The sequence below is a fragment of the Rhinatrema bivittatum genome, chromosome 6 (genome assembly GCF_901001135.1).
Source record: "Rhinatrema bivittatum chromosome 6, aRhiBiv1.1, whole genome shotgun sequence".
NCBI classification, from domain to species: Eukaryota; Metazoa; Chordata; class Amphibia; order Gymnophiona; family Rhinatrematidae; genus Rhinatrema; species Rhinatrema bivittatum.
This window is the reverse complement of record NC_042620.1, coordinates 170879643-170888742: the sequence shown is the minus strand read 5'-3', so window position 1 is coordinate 170888742 and position 9100 is coordinate 170879643.

Genomic DNA, 9100 nt, shown 5'->3' with positions numbered 1-9100 from the left:
GAGGTTTAGAGATTCCCACCCCATGGCCATGGAGTGCAGAAGATCTAGCAGGTACTAGGCGATCCCTTCCATGCATCTCAGTATATAAGGAGGGCAGAATGATGCTGGCATCAGGGGATCCAGACCCCATAGCCTTTGCAAGGAAGAGAGGGAACTGAAACTTGCACTCAACCAATTCATGTAGCATGAATTTCTTACACCTCCCATGTGGTTCAGTCATCACTATATCCCTTCCCTTTGTGGTTTGATCATCCTTTTTCTTCCCTGCCATGTAGTGTAAGCTCCCTCTCTTTCCCTCCTCCCCCCAGTGTGGTTTCTCTCCCTCTCTTATTCCCCATATACTCTCTGATAACCCAGGCCAAATGGTGTGAGGCTGATGTTGACCTCTCTCTACCATGTGACTTTCTTTCCTCAATTTGAACTCTGTGGGTGCAACAAACTGAGGAAAACAAGCTGTGCAGTAAAGAGTAATCAACATGTTAAGAAGAACTGCTTTCCTCCCAATAACTGGCCTAGGGAAACAGAACACATGGGAGAAGAGATGGAAGACGAGACCATGGGAGGAAGGGATGGGTGAAAAAAAACTGGACATGGAGGAAAAGGAATGGACTTTGACCAGATAAACAGAAGAGGATAAGAGAAGAATTTGTTGGGGAGGGTATGGGAAAGTTAGGTCCTGGAAGAGAGGAAGAAGGAGAGGGTGGAGAAGACGAGGGAAAAGGAAATGTACAACAGGAAGAGGGAAAGGGAGGAGCCTGGGGAAAAGAAGGAGGGATCAAGAGACAAATTAGAAAGCTAGTGGAAGGGCTAAAGAGAGGAATGCAAGTTCATAGGGTTGTGGAAGGCAGGGAGGGAACCAGAGCCTGGGCCGCATAAAGTAGTTGGGTCCAGGGATTACCAATTTATTCCATCTATACTCTGCTCTCTGGTGATTACTTCTTTATGGTCAGAAGAGAATGCAAGGCAGGGGCCAGCCAGGAGAGAGCCAGAAACTTCTATACTGTATATAGTTGCCTGTTGCACATTTTCTTAAAAAGCGTTATCTAAATCTAATTCCTTCTACTTTCAATTGTTCTGAATTACTCTCCCCGTTCATTGTAACTTTCACTTTTATTATTTATGGTTTTCCCCTGGTTTTATGTAAACCGGTACGATAAGACATGGTCTTGAGCATCGGTATATTAAAAGAATTTAAAATAAAATAAAAATAAATAATAATAATTTTATATATATATATATATATAAAACCTACCCTTACACAATTTATTACAGGTTTTTTCATGCAATAATAATAATATTGTTTCACATTTATTTCAATAACTTAGGAAAGTAAGGTGGCAAATCAGTCAACGGATATATCCAGATGTGTATATATGGCAGTTTGGACCCGACTTAGAGATACACTTGTTTGTGCACCACCAAAGACCAAGGTGCTATGTCAGAATAGTTGGACTTGAGGAAAAAAAATTGCTGATGCTTCTTGTGACCTTCAGTAAGTAACTTCACCCTCTATTCCAATCCAGTAGGAGGATGGAGAGGAGAAGATCATCTTGGTGATAGCTGAAGAGGGTTGATAAGTATTGCTTTGGAAAATTTTAGAAATTAAAAAGTTTTGGGGAGAGGTAAACTATTGCATTATATTCTTTAGTGTGTGTATGCATTTGTTATAAAAATCAAGCCAGAGGCAAGATGGCGGCATAGCCTGAGGTCAGAGCGGAGCTACTCCTTGCGTGTGGGATTGAGACAATTTCTAAAAGAAAAGTGCCTGTGAAATGAAAGGGAAAGGTGAGAGTTTACCCTTCCCTGCCTTTACCCTCACCTATTCAGCAAGAGATAAGCCGCTATATGACCTCACCTGTACAAAAAATACAAGGCATCGAGGATCCTGGTGTGCCAAGCAGCTTGGAAGGGCTGCTCGAGCCAACAGAGGAGGCTTCCCTAACAACCGACCACCGCCAGCGCAGCGAACAAGCGATGGGAGCCCCGGAGGTACTCCAGCAGAGGTCATCAGTTCCGGTCTCGAGGCGGGAGTTGTGCAAGCCCGCGATGAGGGACTGGGAGAAGAAGCCGTCGGCCCGATACCAGAGAGGGAGAGTGGAGGACTGGTCTCATTGAACACCCTAGGCGGGGGTGAGGAATAAGCTGTCAGCGGTGAGTCCCTGGGAACTCTAGCTTGTCCTGCTGTGGTCATGCTAGACACACTGTGGGAAATGATAGCTGGAATGTTGAATAATCTTAAAGGACTGAATGAGAAATTGGACATTATAAATGCTAGGAATCCACAAGATTTCCTCCATACTCAAAAACAAATTAAAAACTCAGCGGACAGAATTAAAATACTTGAAGAAAGAGAGAAAAAGACCCAAGAGTTCAATGTGGCTATGGTTAAGGATAGAGAGATTTTATCCAGACAGATTGAGTCTCTTGAAAATAATGACAAGTGACTGAATTTGAGATTTCTTAACTTCCCCAAGTTGGTGGGGGAAGAACCTTTAATTACAATTAAAAAGTTTCTGTCAGAAAAGCTTGGCTTCACTGAAGCAGATTATCCCATGGTTAATCAATGCTACTTTCTTCTGAAAGCAAGAAGCTCAAATAATAGGACTGAAATGATGTTTCAAGGGGATCTTACAAATTTCTTAGAAGACTCAGCTTTACAAGTTATTGATTGGGGCACTTTACTAGTAACTTTTCCCAGTCCAAATGACTTAAATCAAATCATGAAAAAATATTTCGGTAAATACCCCATCATGTTTTATGGTAAAGTGGTTAAGATCTTCCCAGATCTTGCAATATCTATATTTATTTAATTAGGATTTTTATATACCGACCTTCTCAATACAAGTATCAAATCAGGTCGGTTTCCATAGAACAAAACTGTCGCGGTTAAGGCGTTACAATAAACAGAGTTTCTGAACATAAGAACATAAATAAATATTACATAGACAACAATAACTCGTCAAAATAATGTGAATAAATATAGGGAATGGCTAAAAAATGGCTAAAAAATCTGTATATATCTATATAGATTCAGCAAAAAGGCTTTTAGCCTTTCGCCAAGAAGTAATTTCCTTGGGGTTCTACGTTTTTCATGTAAGTGTTTGGTTAGGAAACAAGAGGATCTTTACATTTTCTTCATGCCTGATCGATTAAAAATTTCATAGAACAAAGAAACTAGCCACCTCTTCCCCTGTGTCTAGCTGAATATGATAGATAATGTACAGGAGTACTATGTTAAAGCCTTTACTTTTCTAATGTTGATGGATGTTATCTCCCTTAAAATTTCTGTCTCTGTTGGAATTTCCAATTGGTTGTTCGTACTATTAAAATGGAATTGGCACGGAGATAATAAAGTGAGTTAAATACTATTATATTTATATTTATGTTTGTTGAAATGGCAAGACCATATATTTCTGTTGCAAACTGATGATTAGTTTGTATTTGAAAATGATAAATAAAGAATTTTAAAAAAATGAAGCCAAAAGGTAGGAAATAGCTTAGAGTTTGTGTGTTTGCCTTTAATCCCCCTAGCTCATCCTTTGATTTATAGGTGAGAGACATTTTCACATAAAAAATCAATCAGCCTTTTATCTAAAACACAGGATTGCCCCAGTCTTTAACAAGAGTTTAATTATCTCATTGCAGGTCACTGCCAGATTAATAGTGAATATACCAATAAATTTAAAGAACTCTTTTTTACACATTCCTACTCCCTTAGCAACCTAAACTTAATTAAGAACTCAACAAAATTAAGATGAAGGCAGCAATCCAACAGCAAGAGGGGGGCCTTTCAGTCTTCTGCATCGAGTGCCACATGTGTGATTTTTTTTAACCTGCCGGTGAGAGATTGTATGTATGCACCCGGTACAAAGAGCTCCTGGCTCTCAGAGAATGAGTCTGATCTCTGGAGGCTAGAGTGACAGACCCAGAGGAGCTGAGGCAGACAGAGAGATATGAGACCTTCAGAGACATAGCAGACAAGTCCCAACTCCAGTCTGGCAGCCCTGGTGCTGTCTTGGAGGAGGAAGGTCTCCTGGTTGAAGTGCATTATCCTGGTGCAGCAGTAAGTGACCTGTAGCAAGGTCCTGCTCTCCAGGTGATGCATTGTCCTGGATGTGCTTCCTGGGGATACTGCCCAGGAGGGAAAGGTTAGGTCAGCCATCATAGTTGGTGATTCAATTTTTAGGAATGTAGATAGCTGGGTGGTTGGTGGACATGAGGGTTGCCTAGTAACATGCCTACCTGGTGTGAAGGTGGCAGATTTCACGCATCACCTAGATAGGATTTTAGAAAGGGCTGGGGTGGAGCTGGCTGTTGTGGTATATGTGAGCATCGATGACGTAGGAAAATGAGGGAGGGAGGTTCTGGTTGCCAAATTTAGGCTTTTAGGTAGAAAACTGAAATCCAAACTGTTAGGGAGTCAGCTCGCCGGCCACTCCAGGAGCTCTTTCGGACTACTATTGGAGATGTGGACCCCTGTTTGGAGAGGTAGCACAATGCGCTGCATGGGTGAACTCCTGTGGCTACCCTGATCATGGACAGAAGTGTCTGGGAGGAACCAATGAGGGTTTCACCTGTACCGGCTGTCATTCCTGCAGGTTGAGTCCAGGACAAATAGAGGTCGGGGCAGGCGGCAAGGAAGCAGAATCCAGAAGACAGTCCAAGTTCAAGGCAGTCAGCGAGCAAGCAGAAGTTGGGTTCAGAACCGGAATCAAAACCAGGAAGACAGAGGCAGAGGACATGAATTAGCAATACACATTGAGAAGCAGGCTACTCAGGAGACCTGTTGCCGAGATGCTGGCTGATTGCAAGAGACTTCCTTATTTATACCAGAGGATGTAACGTCATCAGCCAGAGCCTTATCCTGCCTTATTTGTCCCAGCATCTCACACCCTGGGGTGCAGCAGCTAACACCACACAAAGAGAAATATAGCATCACCTGGGCCATAAGCGAGAGCTTCCACCCTTTGGTAGAGATTAAAGTTAAGTGAGAAGTGTTAGCCGGAGCAGCCCCAAAGAATAAATAAGTTTGTGTGCCCTTGGGACTTGGATTTTATAATCCGCATGTGTATGTGCGGGCAGTGCACACAGGGGGGGGAGGGGGGGACTTTCGTAAATTCCATTCAGCGATGCATTCGGGCCTTTCCCAGTTCCCTCCCAGTCTGCTCCAATTAAGAAGCGGACTGGGAGAGAACTTCCCTACCACCCTACCTAACCTTCCTCTCTCTTCCCCTCTTCTCCCCACCCCCTAAACCTTACCTATCTTTTTTTTTTTGATTCATCACTTACTTTAGCTCCTGAGCTGAAGTACGTTGCACGCGCTGGTCGGCTGAGAGCGTGCGAGTCTTCGAGACAGCGATCAATGGTGCTGTCCCGGCCCATCCCCCCTGCCCAGACCCTGCCCCCAGACCGCCCCTTTGAAGAGGCCCAGCAGTTGTGCATGTACCAGGGTTCACACGCGTGGCCGGGCCTCTTTGAAAACTCGCCAGGGGCGCGCAAGGCCCGGATTTACGAGCATAGGGCTTTTAAAATCTACTCGACAGTGCATTTTCAATTGTCTTCAAAGAGTAATATTTTTTATATTGAAAGTAGTGGTAGGATTAGGGTTTAAAGGTTGTGGAAACAGCAAGAAATAAATTGACAAATGGAGATTAAAGGTGTAAAGATCTAGCTTCCTTTTTTTTTTTTTTCCAAATCTTTGTTTGGCTCCTTGGACTTTTAGCTAAGTTGAAACTTGGCTTCAATAGGTGTTATTATACCATTGAATTTAATTCAAGGTTATTCGGGATTTTCCCTAATTTGAATTCCTTTCCCAATTAGAGCAGCCATTACAGTGACAATGGTATGACTGAGTGGTATGCACTGGGGTTCTCTCCAGAATCTGACACAAGTATGCCATTGACAAACTAGTAGTTATTACTTTGCTTTTGACTGATGGCTGGAAATCCCTCCCAGGGATTGTTAACATTGTCTCTGTAATGTGCTTAGATGACTCCAAAGAGAAGAAGTAGGTACTGGGACTAGAAATCAAACTCAACCCTCCTTAATAGTGCAGGATGCAATGCTGCTGCTGAACTGTCTGGCCAGTCCATGGCCACACTTTTTAAAAAAGTGCTTAGAAGCAAAACCAAAGTTTACATTTCTCTTCTATTAATCTCTAGGATGAACTTGGAATAGGTCCTGTTTTACTTGGATAGGGATGGGGCTTATCTAAAGTCCATTTAGCATTTAACTGAAGCCAGAATCAAGACTTTGATTTCAACTCTATTAAATATATTGGGAAAGAGTACATTTTTTGTATGTGATTGAGGGTTCTTCCTCTGGTTGAGCTATGCAGAATGGTATCGCTTAACAAATTCCTACTAAACAGTCAGTTGGTATATTATTGACAGCACACACTTACTTTCTAAAATAGTCATCAAGTACTTGTAGCAGCTTATCCTACTGATACTGGCAGGAAGTTAGATAATTGGTAGCAGTGAAAGAAATGCACTGCATATACAATAGCTTAAGATATACTAGGGTGGACAAACAATGAATTGCTGGATTGGTTCTCTCTGCCGCCTTTAAAAAATAATTAGGACAATGCTGCTGCCCAACACAGTAGGATGATAGATAAAACACTAAATAAAATTACCCCTGAAGCAACAGCTTAAGATAAAGAAAACTGCAATTATTTATAATTATTATTTTTATTTATCTAATATACCTTATTTCAATTTACCGAAAAATCATCAAAGTGGTTTACAAATTTATAAATTAAATCATACAAATACAATAACTAAAAATTAAATACATTCTAACAATTTCATTATAAATTATATATTTCTTATATGCTTTCTAATTAGTTAATATGCCCTTAGATGAATCCTTTCAATATGTGCCCGATTTACTGTTCATATACCGTATTTTTCGCTCCATAAGATGCACTTTTTTTCCCCCAAAAGTGGGGGGAAAATGTATGTGCGTCTTATGGAGCGAATATAAAAAAAAAACTAAAAATCTAACAACCCCCCCCCTCCTGACTCCCCCAAGACCTGCTGACTTACAGGTCGATACAGTAAAGTGTGCTCCGTCGGAGCGCACTGTCAGCCTGCTCTGGACGCGTGTTTTCCCTTACCCCTTATTCAGTAAGGGGAGGAAAACACGCGGCCCACCCGCGGCACCTAATAGCGCCCTCAACATGCAAATGCATGTTGATGGCCCTATTAGGTATGCGCGCGGGATCCAGTAAGTAAAATGTGCAGCCAAGCCGCACATTTTACTCTAAGAAATTAGCGCCGACCCAAAGGTCGGCGCTAATTTCTTCCGGCACCAGGAAAGTGCACAGAAAAGCAGTAAAAACTGCTTTTCTGTGCACCCTCCGACTTAATATCATAGCGATATTAAGTCGGAGGTCCCCAAAAGTAAAAAAAAGTAAAAAAATAAAAATAAAAATTTGAATTCGGCCCGCGGCTGTCGGGCTGAAAACCGGACGCTCAATTTTGCCGGCGTCCGGTTTCCAAGCCCGTGGCTGTCAGCGGGCTCGAGAACCGACGCCGGCAAAATTGAGCGTCGGCTGTCAAACCCGCTGACAGCCGCCGCTCCAGGCCAAAAGGAGGCGCTAGGGACGCGCTAGTGTCCCTAGCGCCTCCTTTCCCTCGTTTGCACCGCGTCGCCTAATTTGCATGCTGGAGCATACTGGATAGCTCGCACCGGCGAAGGGCCGGTGCGTGCGCCGGGAGAGCGGGCGTTCGTCCACTCTTCCGCGGTTTTACAGTATCGGGCTGCTAATTTGCTACAACCCCCCACCCTCCTGACCCCCCAAGACCTGCCGACTTAATTTGCTACAACCCCCCACCCTCCTGACCCCCCCAAGACCTGCCGACTTAATTTACTACACCCCCCCCCAAGACCTGCCAAACGTCCCTGGTGGTCCAGCGGGGGTCCAGGAGCGGTCCGGGAACGATCTCCTCGGCTTCGGCCGTCGGCTGCCAGTAAACAAAATGGCGCCGACGGCCCTTTGCCCTCAATATGTCACTGGGACCGACCGCTGCTATTGGTCGGTCTCAGTGACATAGAAAGGGCAAAGGGCTGTCGGCGCCATTTTGTTTACTGGCAGCCGACGGCCGAAGCCGAGAAGATCGTTCCCGGACCACCAGGGACGTTTGGCAGGTCTTGGGGGGGGGGTAGTAAATTAAGTCGGCAGGTCTTGGGGGGGGTCAGGAGGGTGGGGGTTGTAGTAAATTAAGTCGGCAGGTCTTGGAGGTGGGTCAGGAGGGTGGGGGTTGTTAATTTAAAGTGTTGGGATGGGGGTTTTGTTGGGAGGGAGGGGTTCCCAGAGAAAGAAAAGTTTTCTGATCTGGGGAGTGGACCGAAATGGCCCTCCCCAGACCCAAAAACAAAATGGGGAGAAAAAAAAAAAGCTATGCACTCCCCTAATTTGCTCCATAAGACGCCCAGACGCAGAGCCGGTTTAGCACACATTTTTTTTTTTTTAATTTTCCCCCTCTGAATCCTAGGTGCGTCTTATGGTCAGGTGCGTCTTATGGAGCAAAACATACGGTATCTGATTCGCAGAACCCTTGCTGCTCTTGCCTTATGATACTTTTGCCAAATGTGCAAGCAGTAGCACTTTTACATAACAAAAGACAGATATTAACTTTTGTGCAACATATCATTTTCACAATATGTGCAGAGAAGGTCACCAACAGAGAAATTGTCCAAAAAAGGCAAAGTGGAACATGTTGCAGTGAATTTCATTGAATAATCTTTGCTATAGTAAGTTTCCTACCATAGGGATCAATTTTATAAGCAGCACACACCTGTCCATGTGAACGCAGTTCCCAGCGCGCGCACATGGACACGCTGATTTTATAACATGCATGCATGTTATAAAATCTGATGGCTGTGCACATGTGCAGGCAATGCACGCGAGGGGAGGGGGGGGATTTTCTCTAAATATGCACAGCGACGCAATCGGGCCTCTCCCATTCCCTCCCTCCCAGTTCCCTCCCAGTCTGCTCCAATTAAGAAGTGGACTGGGAGGGAACTTCCTTACCCCCTACCTAACCTTCCTCCCTCTTTCCCTCTCCGCCCTGTAAATCTAATCTAACTATCC